The 17923-nt window shown below is 39.2% G+C and overlaps 1 protein-coding gene across 11 annotated transcripts in view; it reads left to right on the top strand.

The window, feature by feature from the left end:
- LOC101908144 (craniofacial development protein 2) overlaps positions 1-16482 on the top strand; it is a 50689-nt gene extending 34207 nt beyond the window's left edge. For 2 of the 11 annotated variants that reach the window (XM_059878874.1, XM_059878882.1), the window contains one exon: positions 1552-5125. The gene's annotated coding sequence lies outside the window, so the exon portion shown is untranslated. The other 9 variants (XM_059878879.1, XM_059878873.1, XM_059878880.1 and 6 more) reach the window with 9 other exon arrangements.
- The last annotated feature ends 1441 nt before the right edge of the window (positions 16483-17923 follow it).

The raw sequence follows: 17923 nt of genomic DNA, 5'->3' as shown, positions 1-17923 counted from the left end.
ATGCAAAAGTAGGAAGTCAAGAAACACCTGGAGTAACAGGCAAATTTGGCCTTGGAATATGGAATGAAGCAGGGCAAAGACTAATAGAGTTTTGCCAAGAAAATGTACTGGTCATAGCAAACACCCTCTTCCAACAACACAACAGAAAACTCTATACATGGACATCACCAGATGGTCAACACCAAAATCAGATTGATTATATTCTTTGCAGCCAAAGATGGAGAAGCTCTATACAGTCAGCAAAAACAAGACCAGGAGCTGACTGTGGCTCAAACCATGAACTCCTTATTGCCAAATTCAGACTGAAATTGAAGAAAGTAGGGAAAACCACTAGACCATTCAGGTATGACCTAAATCAAATCCCTTATGATTATACAATGGCAGTGAGAAATAGATTTAAGGGCCTAGATCTGATAGATAGAGTGCTTGATGAACTACGGAATGAGGTTTGTGACATTGTACAGGAGACAGGGATCAAGACCATCCCCATGGAAAAGAAATGCAAAAAAGCAAAATGGCTGTCTGAGGAGGCCTTACAAATAGCTATGAAAAGAAGAGAAGCAAAAAGCAAAGGAGCAAAGGAAAGATATAAGCATCTGAATGCAGAGTTCCAAAGAATAGCAAGAAGACATAAGAAAGCCTTCTTCGGTGATCAATGCAAAGAAATAGAGGAAAACAACAGAATGGGAAAGACTAGAGATCTCTTCAAGAATATTAGAGATACCAAGGGAATATTTCATGCAAAGATGGGCTCGATAAAGGACAGAAATAGTATGGACCTAACAGAAGCAGAAGATATTAAGAAGAGATGGCAAGAATACACAGAAGAACTGTACAAAAAAGATCTTCATGACCCAGATAATCATGATGGTGTGATCACTGACCTTGAGCCAGACATCCTGGAATGTGAAGTCAAGTGGGCCTTAGAAAGCATCACTACGAAGAAAGCTAGTGGAGGTGATGGAATTCCAGTTGAGCTATTCCAAATCCTGAAAGATGATGCTGTGAAAGTGTTGCACTCAATATGCCAGCAAATTTGGAAAACTCAGCAGTGGCCACAGGACTGGAAAAGGTCAGTTTTCATTCCAATCCCAAAGAAAGGCAATGCCAAAGAATGCTCAAACTACCACACAATTGCACTCATCTCACATGCTAGTAAAGTAATGCTCAAAATTCTCCAAGCCAGGCTTTAGCAATATGTGAACGGTGAACTTCCAGATGTTCAAGCTGGTTTTAGAAAAGGCAGAGGAACCAGAGATCAAATTGCCGACTTCCGCTGGATCATGGAAAAAGCAAGAGAGTTCCAGAAAAACATCTATTTCTGCTTTCTTGACTATGCCAAAGCCTTTGACTGTGTGGATCACAATAAACTGTGGGAAATTCTGAAAGAGATGAGAATACCAGACCACCAGACCTGCCTCTTGAGAAATCTGTATGCAGGTCAGGAAGCAACAGTTAGAACTGGACATGGAACAACAGACTGGTTCCAAATAGGAAAAGGAGTACGTCAAGGCTGTATATTGTCACCCTGTTTATTTAATTTATATGCAGAGTACATCATGAGAAATGCTGGACTGGAAGAAACACAAGCTGGAATCAAGATTTCCGGGAGAAATATCAACAACCTCAGATATGCAGATGATACCACCCTTATGGCAGAAAGTGAAGAGGAACTAAAAAGCCTCTTGATGAAAGTGAAAGAGGAGAGTGAAAAAGTTGGCTTAAAGCTCAACATTCAGAAAATGAAGATCATGGCATCTGGTCCCATCACTTCATGGGAAATAGATGGGGAAACATGGAAACAGTGTCAGACTTTATTTTTTGGGGCTCCAAAATGACTGCAGATGGTGACTGCAGCCATGAAATTAAAAGACGCTTACTCCTTGGCAGGAAAGTTATGACCAACCTAGATAGCATATTCAAAGGCAGAGACATTACTTTGACAACAAAGGGTCGTTAGTCAAGGCTATGGTTTTTCCTGTGGTCATGTATGGATGTGAGAGTTGGACTGTGAAGAAGGCTGAGCACCGAAGAATTGATGCTTTTGCACTGTGGTGTTGGAGAAGCCTCTTGAGAGTCCCTTGGACTGCAAAGAGATCCAACCAGTCCATTCTGAAGGAGATCAGCCCTGGGATTTCTTTGGAGGGAATGATGCTGAAGCTGAAACTCCAGTACTTTGGCCACCTCATGCGAAGAGTTGATTCATTGGAAAAGACTCTGATGCTGGGAGGGATTGAGGGCAGGAGGAGAAGGGGACGACAGAGGATGAGATGGCTGGATGGCATCATTGACTCAGTGGACATTCGTCTGAGTGAATTCCGGGAGTTGGTGATGGACAGGGAGGCCTGGCGTGCTGCGATTCATGGTGTCGCGAAGAGTCAAACACGACTGAGCGACTGAACTGAACTGAACTGAGAAGACAAATGGACAAACTCCTGAATTGCTCAGAGCAAAGCAGGTAGAGGGAAGCTGTGCTGGAAAACAAGCATTCTTTCTTGAAAGTGATCCCCCATCCCACCCAGAGTGTGGTCTCTTCTTAAACGCCACTGTAGAACCTGTTTCTTAAACCAGCTTTCAAACTCAGTCTCCCAACTTACAAGGTGGAACTTTAACTTGTACCCAAAATCTTCTTTGTAACACTTCTGAAATTTTGGTCTTAAGCTTTACTGAATTGAGAATCATTGCCTAAGTAATAAATCAGAGAAAACAGACATATGTTACCTGGATAATACTAGACTGCTCATGGTGTAGCAAATAGAATTAGTAAAATCAGGATCCTTTTCCATTTGCTGTTTATAATAATGACTCTGGCTTCAATTGTTTATATACATGTATACTTATACACTCATGGGAAATTAACTTATCCTAGAATGATCATACTGAGTGGTGGTATCTATTCATCTTGTCTACCCAGCAACCTTTCACATCTCTTCCTCTTTAGTAACACATCTGCTCCCCTAATCATAATGTTCCAATCGCAGGGCAACAGAGATCAGCTCAATGGACAACTATTTACTTATCAGTCGTATGGTGGTGGTGATTTAGTCACTAAGTCATGTCCAACTTTTGCAGCCCCATGGACCATAGCCCACCAGGTTCCTCTGTCCACGAAATTCTCCAGGTGAGAATACCGGAGTGGGTAGTCATTTCCTTCTCCAGGGGATTTTCCTGACCCCGGGATGAAACCCAGGTCTCCTGCATTGCAGGCAGATTCTTTACCAACTGAACTACCAGGGAAGCACCTTTTGCTGCACAACAAATTTTCAAGACTTTGTGACTTAAAACATAAGTAATGATCTATTATAGCTCATGGGTGCTGTGGGTCAGGAATTTAGACAGGGCAGAGCAGGATGGCTCATCTCTGTTACACAGTCTTTGGGGTCACAGCCGGAAGAACTGAAGTCTAGGGCTGAAATCAGGTGCAGACTCACAAACATCTCTGCATGTTGATGCTGATGTTGCATCTCCATGTGGCCTGGGCTTCCTCACAACATGGAGGCTGGGATCAAAAGATGAGTATCCCAAGAGAGAGAGCGTGGATGCCAGCCATAAAGTGTTTCTGACGTCTTTTTGATATTCTTTTGATGTCCTGTCCTCAAGAGTTCCATGTCACCATTTCTAAAGTACTCTGTTGGTTGGAACCATGACAGTCCCCACCCAAATAGAAGAAAGGGAAATATAGGAACCCCCACCAATCCCTGTCCCCTTCTCTCACTTGGTAGAAGGAGTATCAACTATGTTGTAAGATGCTTATCTAGAATGAAGAATGAATGTATTGATGTGATCATCATCTCTCCAATGAAAACATCATCTGCCATGGTTGGGTATGTGACACGAGCAGAGCCATTCCAAATATTTCCCTAAGAGTGACAGATGCTGAAAGAAAGAAGCTCCCTTTTCTTGGAGTTTCTAAGCAGAAGGGTGTAAATCAAGGGCAGCAGAAGTCAACTTCTCTACCATGTAGAAAAAGTCTAAATGAAAAGCTAAGATCAAGTAACAATAAGGCAAGAAGAGAAAGGATCAGAGAAAAAAAGTTCTGACGGCAATATCATTGCCCTCCAGAATCTAGCACTGAGTGAATGACTGGCATATCGGTGTGGTCAATAATATTTAGTGAAAGAATAAAATGAAAGTCTTAATAATGAACTATTAGCCATGAAAAAGAACAAAATAATGCCATTTGCAGCAACATGGATGGACCTAGAGAGTATCATACTAAGTGAAGTAAGTCGGACAGAGAAAGACAAACGCCATATGATATTTCCATTCATTTGTGGAATCTCATTTTAAAATAGATGCCTCTTGAGAAACCTGTATGCAGGTCAGGAAGCAACAGTTAGAACTGCACATGGAACAACAGACTGGTTCCAAATAGGAAAAGGAGTACTTCAAGGCTGTATATTGTCACCCTGCTTATTTAACTTCTATGCAGAGTACATCATGAGAAACGCTGGGCTGGAAGAAGCACAAGCTGGAATTAAGATTGCCAAGAGAAATATCAATAACCTCAGATATGCAGATGACACCACCCTTATGGCAGAAAGCGAAAAAGAACTAAAGAGCCTCTTGATGAAAGTGAAAGAGGAGAGAGGAAGAGCTGGCTTAAAGCTCAAACATTCAGAAAACGAAGATCATGGCATCCGGTCCCATCACTTCACGGCAAACAAATGGGAAAACAGTGGAAACAGTGGCTGACTTTATTTTTCTGGGCTCCAAAATCACTGCAGATGGTAATTGCAGCCATGAAATTAAAAGACGCTTTCTCCTTGGAAGGAAAGTTATGATCAACCTAGACAGCATATTGAAAAGCAGAGACATTACTTTGTCAACTAAGGTCCACCTAGTCAAGGCTATGGTTTTTCCAGTGGTCATGTATGGATGTGAGAGTTGGACTATAAAGAAAGCTGAGCACCGAAGAATTGATGCTTTTGAACTGTGGTGTTGAGAAGCCTCTTGAGAGTCCCTTGGACTGCAAGGAGATCCAACCAGTCCATCCTAAAGGAGATCAGTCTTGAATATTCATTGGAAGGACTGATGCTGAAGCTGAAACTCTAATACTTTGGCCACCTGATGTGAAGAGCTAACTCATTTGAAAAGACCCTGATGCTGGGAAAGATTGAGGGTGGGAAAAGAAGGGGACAACAGAGGATGAGATGGTTGGATGGCATCACTGACTCAATGGACATGGGTTTGGGTGGACTCCCGGAGTTGGTGATGGACAGGGAAGCCTGGTGTGCTGAGGTTCATGGGGTTGCAAAGAGTCGGACATGACTGAGAGACTGAACTGAACTGATACTGATAAATGAACTTTTACAAAATGGAGACAGACTCACAGATTTTGAAAACCAACTCATGGTTACCAAAGGGGAAATGTGGAGTGCGGGATAAATTAGGAGTTTGGAATTAACATACACACATTACTGTTATATAATAGGCAATCAACAAGGACTTACTGTATAGTGTAGGGAACTCTACTCAATATTGTGTAAAAATCTATATGAGAAAAGAATCTGAAAAAGCATGAATATATGTATATGTTTACCTGAATCACTTTATTGTACATTTGAGACTAACAACATTGTAAATCAATAAAATTAAAAAAAAAAAAAAAACACCTCAGCATTACTTGTTAAAAAAAAAAAAAGAAGTCTTGATAAACAGAACATATTCAAGATATCTAAAACCACTAGAAATGGGAGCTCAAAATTTTGAAGATAACTGACCTATGTTTTTTCCCTGAGGCATGTGGTGATTATCCACATGTATCCCTTCTCCTTGAGGATGGATGAGTCTAATATTACCCAACCTCTGGGACTTCTCTGGTGGTTCAGTGATAAAGAATCCACCTGCCAATGCAGGAGATGTAGTTTCGATCCCTGGTTTGGGAAGATACGTTGGAAAAAGAAATGTCAACCCACTCCAGTATTCTTGCCTGGGAAATCCCATGGACAGAAGAGCTGAGTGGGTATAGTCCATGGGGTCGCAAAGAGTCAGACATGACTCAGTGATTAAACAACTACAAACAAGCCAACCTCCAAGGATGAGACTTTCTATTCTTTCCACCGTCAGCTAGGTACTACCTCTGCAGCTAGAGCACAATTAATTTTAGTGACTATTGCTGCTGGCCAAGGTAGTCTTTCTAGAAAAAACAGCCTTACTCCATTTGTCTACAAATGGGGCATTTATTGCTGTATCCTATAAATCTTCCTACTTTTATATCCTCCAGTCATTTTAAACTGGCTGTCTCCTTACCCGTGTGCTACGGATTTCCACTTAGAATTTTTTCCCAGTGATTTTAGAATTCCACCCTTAGGGTGGTTTTGATACACATTTCAGATGAGAAAACTGGCAAATATATGAAACCATCTGCAGGAGAATCACTGTAAAACCTTATAAACTACATAAGGGCTGAGATGCTGCAGTGCCCTCGCTACTGAATTAGAATATTTGGGCTCATTGCATGACAATTATATTTCTAGAAAGCTCCAGAGATGACTCCAATACATATCCAAGAACCACTGGGATTTGCATTGCACTTGGGATAGAGGTAACAAAAGAGGTCCATGTTCCCTCTGTCCCCAAACCTCTAAAACAACTTTTAAAAAATTTGACCATCTATTTATGTATTTACTCATTTATCTTCATTTAGTAGTATTTTATTTTCACTTTTTTTCTTCTGGTTTTGAGATATAACTGACCTACAGCACTGTATAAGTTTGAGGTGTATAGCATAATGATTTGACTTACGTGCATCATAAAATGATGACAATAAGATTAACAAACATCCATCACTCATACAGATATAAAATTTAAAAAACAGAAAAACATTTCTTGTGGTGAGAATTCTAATGATTTACTCTCATAATAACTTTCAATATATAATATGCAGCCGTGTTAATTGTATTTATCGTGTTGTACATTACATCCCTAATGCTTCTTTATCTTATATCTGGCATTTTGTACATTTCGACCACCTTCATGCAATTATCCAACCCCCACCTCCCTGTAGTAATATAAATTTCTATCTTTCTCTATGAGTTTGTTTACTGAAGTACATTATGTAAGTTTCAGGTGTACAACATAGTGACTCATAATTTTTAAAGTTTACACTCCATTTATGCTGTGCTGTGCTTAGTTGCTCAGCTGTGTCCAACTCTTTGTGACCCCATGGACTGTAGCCCACCAGGCACCTCTGTCCATGGGGATTCTCCAGGCAAGAATACTGGACTGGGTTACCATTCCCTCCTCCAGGGGATCTTCCCAACCTGGGGATCAAATGCAGGTCTCCCGCATTGCAGGCAGATTCTTTACCCTCTGAGCCACCAGGAAAGCCTACAGTCCTTTGATAGTTATTATAAAATATTAACTATAATCCCTGTGCTGTATAACATATGCTTGTAGCTTATTCATATTTACGCAGTTGTTTGTACCTCTTAATTCTAACACCACTTTTGATGTCAAACTCTTAGAAGTACAGTTTACAGGGATTTGGAAGAGATGTTTTACCCCTTCCCACCTGAGCTTCCATTGAAAGGGGCAGATCTCATCATTTATTTCCACAAAGGAAAGTAACCTTCTTCCCCACAGACTGGGGTAGGACACGGAGCTGGGAAGACTGTGTATTGCAGGACCAGTGGGGACAATGGGCTCTCATAAGATCTGTGGCAAATCTGAGTAATTTTGTCCCCGCCCCTCTTCCCTCTACAGGGCCAGCCTTTAGAATCCAATCCTAACGTCCCACATTCCACCAGGGAAGGTAGAATGAAGCCTGAAGCAGATGCATATTAGACAGAAATGCAGCCCTATAGCCAACTTTTCAGAATGTTCCTTAGGAGACACTGGAAGAAAAGCCCTCAGCTGGCCAGCTTGCCCTAATCAGGCAGAGGAGGAAGAAGCATGGAAACTCCAGAGCATAAACTGGAAGAGCATTTCATTTAAAACACTTCAGGCTTCATTTTAATTTCATCTGATTGAAAAAGGGCCAACTGGTAAATAGACAGGTTTTTTTAATTTCCCTCTGAATATGGCCAATGAAACTGTGGATTTGGAATGACTGTAGGGGGCAGTGGGCGTGTTGCAGTTCAACAGGAACAGTTTGCACAGCTGCAAAAGGGAGTTTTCTGTGTGCTTGCTCCAGTCTGAGCAGGAGGGAGGTGAGGGTTTGACATCAGCGGTGCCTCTGAACATAGTAACCAGGTCCCACGCCCTCTCCCAGTACTCATGGAGCCCCCCAGCCCACTGTATCTTCTCCCCTCTAAACACTGAGCTTCTGAAAGGTGCCAGAGTTCTGCCTGTGAAATGGTGGATTCCAGCCTTTGGGCAGGGATGAGAGGCATGTTCTGACACATTGCCAATCTGACTCTGAGAGAACTGAACAGATTTTGTGGTGGCTGGAGTTTTGGCATAAGACTTTTATTTCCATCTTGTACTGCTATGAGCTGATTTAGAAAGTTTCTCTTTCTTAAATAGGAATGTATTTTAGATGTGCAAAATCTGGTTACCATATTCCATGGGCCTATTTGCCTCCAACCAACTTTGAAAACCTACTTTGTCCTAATTGTGCCAACTCTTAAGCCATCCACAATGTTGAGTGTCCCACAAATCCACATCTTGAAAAGCAAAGATGATTAGTCTAAAGCATTTTCTTTTGTGTGGAGATTTTCACATTGACTAGATTGTCAATGATGTTCATGACATCACGGAGATGATTAGGTCTAACTTGGCAGTGGGCATGGTGGCAAGAAGGGAGCTGTTCCCACTAAATCGTGTTAACAGTATGAGCATACACTTGTCATACTGGTCTCTTAGCTCCCAGTTCATCACTTTTCTGTTATGGTTCTGCCACTAATATTAGTGATCTTACCAAGTTATTTAACCTGCCAGGCACTGAGTTTCCTCATTTGTAAAATGAAGATAATTTCTTCCATTACTAAGTTGTTATAAAATGAAATTGTGGATGTGGAATGTTTTTAATGAGTTCAGAATGCTACATGAATGTTTAAACAAAAAACAGGGATAGAGAAATGGAGATTGTGAGGGAAATTCCAAGAGAAGCCAGGAGTTCAAAACACCATCTGCCAATTGAAGTGCTGACTGAAGGTGATTTCAGATTTCCCAATCCTGTGGAGAAATGGAAGACCCACTTAGACATGTCACAGGAGGGGCAAAAGAAAGATGCTTCGGTGGATATTGCTTTTTTATGGCTTTTAATTTACGGAACTAACAGACCAGGGAATGGAACATGATGTCCGTGCCTGTGGTCCTGCCTGCTCCAGTTCACTCCATCCCCTGCTGCCAGACCAGAAACAACTCTGATCATAGAAGTCAGGAATGCTAGACGGGAAAGGAGCTGTGAGGTCATATAAGTCGGTTGATATTGTGTAATTCTCTTATTCTAGACCTAAGTGGCTAGACACCTACAATACCTCAGACAGTTACTATTTCTATGATCCGTACCCAGTTTTCTTACTGTTTTCCTTCAGAAGTCCCATGCTCCAGTCAAACTAGAATACAGTTTATTGCCTTAAAATTCTACACTTCTTCACGACCAAAAAAGGTGGGGAGGGAAGTTGACAAAGCAGGAACAACATGGGCAAGAACACAGAGGGTGATACAAATATATTTAGGTGAGGTCAGAGATGTAGACTGGGCTTTGAGTATGATTTAAATAGGGGGAGAAGAAAGGTAAGGAGAATTATGGACACACAGAACTTCAGAGCAAGGGCTCAGAGCCTATTTAGTCCAATGATTTTTAAACTATGTTCTGCAGATTGTTGGGAGTTGTGGGGAATAGTTCCCTCTTCCAACTCCAGGCGTCACAGTGAAAGGCAGTGTGGAGTTGGGGTAAGAACAGTATGTGAGAATCTAAACTCTATATTGTTTGTCAATTAAAGTGACATATATTTCTTAATCTGCTCTACTTATAAGCTTTTACAAGAAAAAATGGTTTTGCATCAAAGGCAGACATAGATTATAGAATAAAAGTAATTGAGCTGAAAAGGACCTTTGTCATGACTGGAGACATTTTAGTAAAATAGGAAAACTTCACTTGTATCTCAGTTCTTCTTACCCAGTAGATCTTCTTTGAAGCCTCCCTTTCACAAATTTCCACCTTTCTTCCATTCCTGATTTAATGTTCAAATATAGTGTTTTAAAAAAGGTTGAAAACGTAGATGTAAAAACAAAATTGGTAAAGTAGGGAAATGAGAGAAAAAAAGTAGCTTCCAGATGAGATAAAAAAAGATAAAATAGGATACATTCCACAATGCAAGAATAATTCAGAGATGCTTCTCAGAATGTAGACAAAGTGGGAAAAATTCCTGCATTATTGGACTAATAACTGAATAGGATGGTTGGAGGAATAAGGTATTTGACCAAAGAATTTGAAGAAGATAAAGTTTCTCTGTACCATTAAAAATAAATGAATAAAAACTTAATTTAAAAACTATCTTTTATGTCAGTTCAGGCAAACAAGCTAATACAGGGATCTATATAGACACAGACTTAGAGAGGTTATTTGTAAGTGGAATATAGCTATATCTCTATCTATCTATCTATGGAAAATGGGAAGAAGGAGAACCACAATCCTGCAGTGGCTAAAACCAAAACCACATCACAGAAAGTTTATCAGGATGAAAAAGCAGAGGGTTTTGTCCCAGATGAAGGGACAAGATAAAACTCTGGAAAAACAACCAAAATGAAGTGGATGGAGATAGGCAACATTCTAGAAAAAAAATTTAGAATAATGATAGCAAAGATAATCCAAGATCTCAGAAAAAGAATGGAGGCAAAGATTGAAAATATGCAATAAATGTTTACCAAAGATCTAGAGGAACTAAAGAAGAAACAAACAGAGATGAACAATACACTAGAAGGAATCAAAAGCAGAATAATTGATGCAGAAGGACAAAAAAGTGACCTGGAGGACAGAATGATGGAAATCACTGCTGCAAAACAGAATGTAGGGGGGTAAAATGAAAAAAATGAAGACAGCCTAAGAGACATCTGGGACAACATTGAATGCACCAGCATTCACATTACAGAGGGCCCCAAAGAAGAGAGAGAGAAGGGACCCAAGAATATATTTGAAGAAATAATAGCTGAAAACTTCTCTAACATGGGAAAGGAAATAGTCAACCAACTCCAGGAAGCACAGAAAGTCCCAGATAGGATAAACCCAAGGAGGAACACACCAAGACACATACTAATCAAAATGATGAAGATTAAAGATGAAGATAAAATATTAAAATCAACAAGAGAAAAAATGACAAATCACAAGAGAACTCCCATAAGGTTTTCAGTTGATTTTTCAACAGAAACTCTACAAGCCAGAAGAGAATGGCATGATATATTTAAAGTGATGAAAGGGAAGAACCCACAACCAAGAATGCTCTACCCACCAAGACCCTTCTTCAGATTTGATGGAGAAATCGTAAAAGCTTTCTAGACAAGCAAAAGAGAATTCAGCACCACCAAACCAGCTTTACAACAAATCTAAAGGAACTTCCCTAGGCAGAAAACACAAGAGAAGGAAAAGACCTACACAAAATACACCCACAACAATTAAGAAAATGGTAATAGGATCATACATATCAATAATTACCTTAACTATAAAAGGATTACAAGCACCAACCAAAAAGCATCAACTGGCTGGGCAGATGAGAACATGTGCATGTATGCACTTCCACTTAATGCATCACTCTACTTAACCCCCAAAATTGTATGTAATTATTTTATATTGTTAAGTTGATCATGTTTCCATATGGCTTGCAAGTGCAATTATCTTTTATTTTTTGTCTGACTATTGATTGTGAAAACTGATAAGCATCTTTTACTATTGAAAAAATAAAATAAACAATGTTTTTCTAATTCTGTGATATTTTTAGTGGAGAGAGGAAAGAAGATGGGACTAAATGCCAAGTTCAACTAAAATAGCATGACACTTTCCCCTCACCCTGAAGAAATTTCCTCCCAACCACACACACACACACACACACACACACACACACACAGACTAGTGATATAGCAGTTGCCTTCTCCAGTGATCCAAGACAGAGAAGTAACAATGCCTTTTATGACTTGGCCTCAGAAGTCATGCCATTAGAGTAAATGCTTCTTTTCTTTCTGTGTTCTGAATGAGGATGTACACAAGGCAATTTTTCCAAAATGGACAAGTTTTATATATATCTAACCTTAGCTGTCCCACCCCTGAAGTACCCAGTTTTATATTTAACTCTTTATTCTTTTTAAAGCAAAATGTGGTAGTAGAGAAGAATCTGGGGGAAATTCTTAACAGACACATCACCCTTTCCAAACAATATTTTCAAGTAACTTCTGGACAGAAGATGAGGGTCATTAAAAAGTACTAGAATTGTCATATTCACAACCAGCAATCCATATTTGTCAAGTAGAAATTTGTCTCTCATCACCAGGATTGAACACATGCATATTGTTGCTGTTATTCAGTAAGCTAAGAACAAAGCTAGTGGAGGTGATGGAATTCCAGTTGAGCTATTTCAAATCCTAAAAGATGATGCTGTGAAAGTGCTGCACTCAATATGCCAGCAAATTTGGAAAACTCAGCAGTGGACACAGGACTGGAAAAGGTCAATTTTCATTCCAATCCCAAAGAAAGACAATGCCAAAGAATGCTCAAACTACTGCACAATTGCACTCATCTCACACGCTAGTAAAGTAATGCTCAAAATTCTCCAAGCAAGGCTTCAGCAATACATGAACCATAAACTTCCAGATGTTCAAGCTGATTTTAGAAAAGGCAGAGGAACCAGAGACCAAATTGCCAACATCTGCTGGATCATTGAAAACGCAAGAGAGTTCCAGAAAAACATCTGTTTCTGCCAAAGCCTTTGACTGTGTGGATCACAATAAACTGTGGGAAATTCTGAAAGAGATGGGAATACCAGACCAGCTGACCTGGCTCTTGAAAAACCTGTATGCAGGTCAGGAAGCAACAGTTAGAACTTAACATGGAACAACAGACTGGTTCCAAATAGGAAAAGGAGTACGTCAAGGCTGTGTATTGTCACCCTGCTTATTTAACTTCTATGCAGAGTACATCATGAGAAACGCTGGGCTGGAGGAAGCACAAGCTGGAATCAAGATTGCTGGGAGAAATATCAATAACCTCAGATATGCAGATGACACCACCCTTATGGCAGAAAGTGAGGAAGAACTAAACAGCCTCTTGATGAAAGTGAAAGAGGAGAGTGAAAAAGTTGGCTTAAAGCTCAACATTCAGAAAATGAAGATCATGGCATCTGGTCCCATCACTTCATGGGAAATAGATGGGGAAACAGGGGAAACAGTGGAAACAGTGGCTGACTTTATTTTTCTGGGCTCCAAAATCACTGCAGATGGTGACTGCAGCCATGAAATTAAAAGACACTTACTCCTTGGCAGGAAAGTTATGACCAACCTAGATAGCATATTCAAAAGCAGAGACATTACTCTGTCCACAAAGGTCCGTCTAGTCAAGGCTATGGTTTTTCTAGTAGTCTTGTATGGATGTGAGAGTTGGACTATAAAGAAAGCTGAGCACTGAAGAATTGATGCTTTTGAACTGTGGTGTTGGAGAAGACTCTCGAGAGTCTCTTGGACTGCAAGGAGATCCAACCAGTCCATTCTAAAGGAGATCAGTCCTGGGTGTTCATTGGAAGGACTGATGTTGAAGCTGAAACTCCAATACTTTGGCCACCTGATGCAAAGAGCTGACTCATTTGAAAAGACCCTAATGCTGGGAAAGACTGAGGGTGGGAGGAGAAGGGGACAACAGAGGATGAGATGGTTGGATGGCATCACTGACTCAATGGACATGGGTTTGGGTGGACTCCGGGAGTTGGTGATAGACAGGGAGGCCTGGTGTGCTGTGGTTCATGGGGTCTCAAAGAGTCAGACACGACTGAGTGACTGAACTGAACTGAATTGAAGTTGTGTTGACTCTTTGCAACCCCATGGACTGCAGTACACCAGGCCTTCCTGTCCCTCACTATCTCCCAGATTTTGCCCAACTTCATGTCCGTTAAATCGGTGATGTTATCCAACCATCTCATCCTCTGCCACCTTCTTCTCCTTTTGCCTTCACTATTTCCCAGCATCAAGGTCTGTTACAATGAGTCAGCTCTTCACATCAGGTGGCCAAACTATTGGAGCTTCAGCTTCAGCTTCATCATCAGTCCTTCCAGTGAATATTCAGGGTTGATTTCCTTTAGGATTGACTGGTTTGATTTCCTTGCTGTCCAAGAGACTCTCAAGGGTCTTCTCCAGCACCATGGTTTGACATCAATTCTTTGGTGCTCAGCCTTCTTTATGGTCCTATTCTCACATCTGTACATGACTACTGGAACGACCATAGCTTTCACTATACAGACATTTGTTGGCAAAGTACTGTCTCTGCTTTTTAATATGCTACCTAGGTCTGTCATAGCTTTTCTTCTGAGGAGCAAGTGTCTTCTAATTTCACGGCTACAGTCATATCTGCAGTGATTTTGGAGCCCAAAAAGAGACAATCTGTCACTGCTTCCACTTTTCCCCCATTTGCCTTGAAGGTATGGGACTGGATGTTATGATCCTAGTTTTTTTAATGTTGAGCTTTAAGCTAGCTTTTTCACTCTCCTCTTTCACCCTCATCAAGAGGCTCTTTAGTTCCTCTTTGCTTTCTGCCATTAGAGTGGTATCATATTTACCCCTGTTACTAAAGATGAGATCTGATCTTACTTACAAAGTTTTAGTTACAATTAGTATCCACAGTGGTACAATTTTAACACCACTGGGTATCAAAAAGGATGACCAAAACATAGACAAGAGATGGAATATGGTATCTGGACTCCAAATAGTTTCCCAATGAGTCCTGTCTTTTTGTAATTACATCCTTGTGTAATTATCAGGATTTGTCTATGTGACCAGTAGAATATGTCAGAAGTGGTAGTGTATAATTTATCAGGCTAGGTCATAAAAGATATTGCTTCTGTCTCTCTTAGATCACTTACCTCGGGAAAAGCCAACTGCTATGTCATGAGGATACTCAAGTGGCTTCTGTGGAGAAGCTCATGGCAAGGAACTGAGGCTCCAGCTAACAGTCTTACTCTCCAGCTCCAGTCAAGTCAGCATCTTAATTATAATGTCATGAGGGATCATGATCCAGAACCATCTAGCTAAGCCGCTCCTGAGTTCCTGACTCATAACAGTTGTGAGGAAATAAATGTTTGTTGTCTTAAGCCACTAAAGTTTGGGGGTAATATGTTATATGCATGCATGCTAAGTCACTTCAGTTGTGTCTGACTCTTTGCCACCCTATGGACTGCAGCTTGCCAGGCTCCACTGTCCATGGGATCCTCCAAGCAAGAATACTGGAATGGGTCGCCACACCCTCCTTCAGGGGATCTTCCTGACCCAGAGACTGAACCGAGCCTCTTATGTCTCCTGCATTGGCAGGCGGGTTCTTTACCACTAGTGCCGCCTGGGAAGCACTAATTTGTTAATATAGAGGGGCTACATGCTCAATAAAAAGTATTCTCACTTTGTTTCTGGGATGTGACCCAGAGTAATCTTTAAAATTCATTTTAAAAGGAAAAAGTCATTTGCAAAGCCATCTATGAAGGCAGAATAACACATATTCAAAATCTGACAAAAATGGCACACGATAAAGAAAAGTATAGATTAAGTCTCACTTAAAAATGTACAGGCAAATATTCTAAATATTATATGAGAAATGGAATACAGTAATATATTTTAAAAATACATCTTAATCAATTAACTCATCCCAGGAATTTTGGAAAATCAATTAATAGAATTCATTGTATTTTATATTGAATGAAAAAACTATATAATTATCTGGATAAATGTCAAAAGACAGTCAGTGAAATTAAACATCTATTCTTGGTAAAATATACATGTGTGGGCTGTGTACTTAATTGGTATTTAGTTGCTAAGTCGTGTCCGACTCTTGTGATCCCACAGACTGCTCCTCTGTCCATGGGATTCTCCAGACAAGAATACTGGCATGGTTGCCATTTCCTTCTCCAGGGGATCTTTCTGACCCAGGAATCAACCCGGATCTCCTGTATTGCAGGCAGACTCTTTACTGACAGAGCAGTTGCAAATACATAAATATAATGAATTTTTAAAACCAGATATAGAAGGAAGTTTCCTTATTTGACAACATTTTGTCAACAGATAACACATACTTAACAGGAACTACTTTTAGTGTTGTACATTCCATCAGAAATAAGGTAAATATGATCATTTATATTATACATTTTTGTGAAGGTTCTAACAAATTCAATAAGACAAGTTGAAATATAAGGAAAGAAGAGACAAGTGGTCATTGTTTGTAATACAATTATACCTCAAAAACAACTAGAACTAATAACAGAGAGTTTAGTAAGACAATCATATAGCAAGATAATATTTAAATATCAAACAATTATTAATATAGCAGAAATAATTTAGGAATTACTAAATATTTATATTTTCCTAAGATGTCCATAAGAAAAAACTTTACTGAAAAACAGGAAGGATTTAAATAAATGGATTTCTATATTGTAATGGACATGGGTTTGGGTGGACTCCAGGAGTTGGTGATGGACAGGGAGGCCTGGCGTGCTGCGGTTCATGGGGTTGCAAAGAGTTGGACACAACTGAGTGACTGAACTGAACTGAACTGAATATTGCATTTCTGTTTAGGAAGATTCAATCTCATATAAATTTCAATTCCTTTTAAATTAATTTATAAATTTACACAATTCTAATAAAGTTCTAATAGCAGTTTGAAAGAATCAAAAAGTTAAAATCAGTTACATTGATTCTAACTTTCATTTGAAAGAATAAATACACAAAAAAATTAATGAGTGGAAATCTGTCCTTCTAAATATCAAGACATACTTTAAAGCCACAGCAATGAAAACACTCTGGGTTTGAATTAAGTATGGAAAAAGAGACCAATGAAACAGAATATAGGGTCTAAGTTAAAATCCACACACATATAATTTGTTTTTATATTTAAAACCTACAGATGAATTTTAAAATAACTGGAGTATTTCAATGTTTCACATTTCATTATGTAGCATTGAAATGATGGTTATATACTGGGTAAAGAAATATGTTAACTCCATTTTGGAGAAATATTTTTTATATGATGAGAGAATATTCATAAGTTCTTTTGTTTTTACATTTAGAAGTACTTGAAGGAAATGTAGAAAACTTTTATACTTTTGAGGTAGAAAGGGCTTTTGTAAGCATGTCACAGAGCCAGAAACATTAAAGCAGAAAATTAATTTTGTGACTTTTGCTTTTACAGAAGTACATAAAATTTTAAATCAAGTCTTTCAATATGAGAAACTAATAAAATGCATTATAAAATATTTTCAATGTATATCACAAAGGTTTAAGATCTATAAAATATATAGAACTTTTATCTATCAGTTATAAAACATAAGCAAAAGAAAAATGGGCAAAAATTAAGCACTCAGTTAGATAAAATACAAATGATTACCACTATCTGAAAAGAAACTGCTTAAATTCAATAATAAACAGAGAAATGCAAATTTTTTAAAGCAAGATTGAAGATTTATTTAAACCTTTCAGAGCAATTGGAGTGGTAATATTCAGCGTCCAAAGGTATGGCAAAAATGGGTACTCTCATTCTACTTTCTAGTAGTATAAACTGCTGCAACATTTCTAGAAAATAATCTATTAACAATTTGAAAGATTTCTTGTACATGCCTTTGAGCTAATATTTCTAATTCTAGTGGTTTATCCTAAAGAAATTATAGGACAGATGTACAAAGATATACTGTATAAAGATGCTTATTGTAGTATTGGTCATAATAAAAGATGAATGGCTATAAGTAAATGTACTGATCATAACAAACACCCTCTTCCAACAACACAAGAGAAGACTCTACAC

The sequence above is a fragment of the Bos taurus genome, chromosome 20 (genome assembly GCF_002263795.3).
Source record: "Bos taurus isolate L1 Dominette 01449 registration number 42190680 breed Hereford chromosome 20, ARS-UCD2.0, whole genome shotgun sequence".
Classification (NCBI taxonomy): domain Eukaryota; kingdom Metazoa; phylum Chordata; class Mammalia; order Artiodactyla; family Bovidae; genus Bos; species Bos taurus.
Note: the sequence above shows the minus strand (reverse complement) of the source record. Positions and strands in the feature narration are given on the sequence as shown.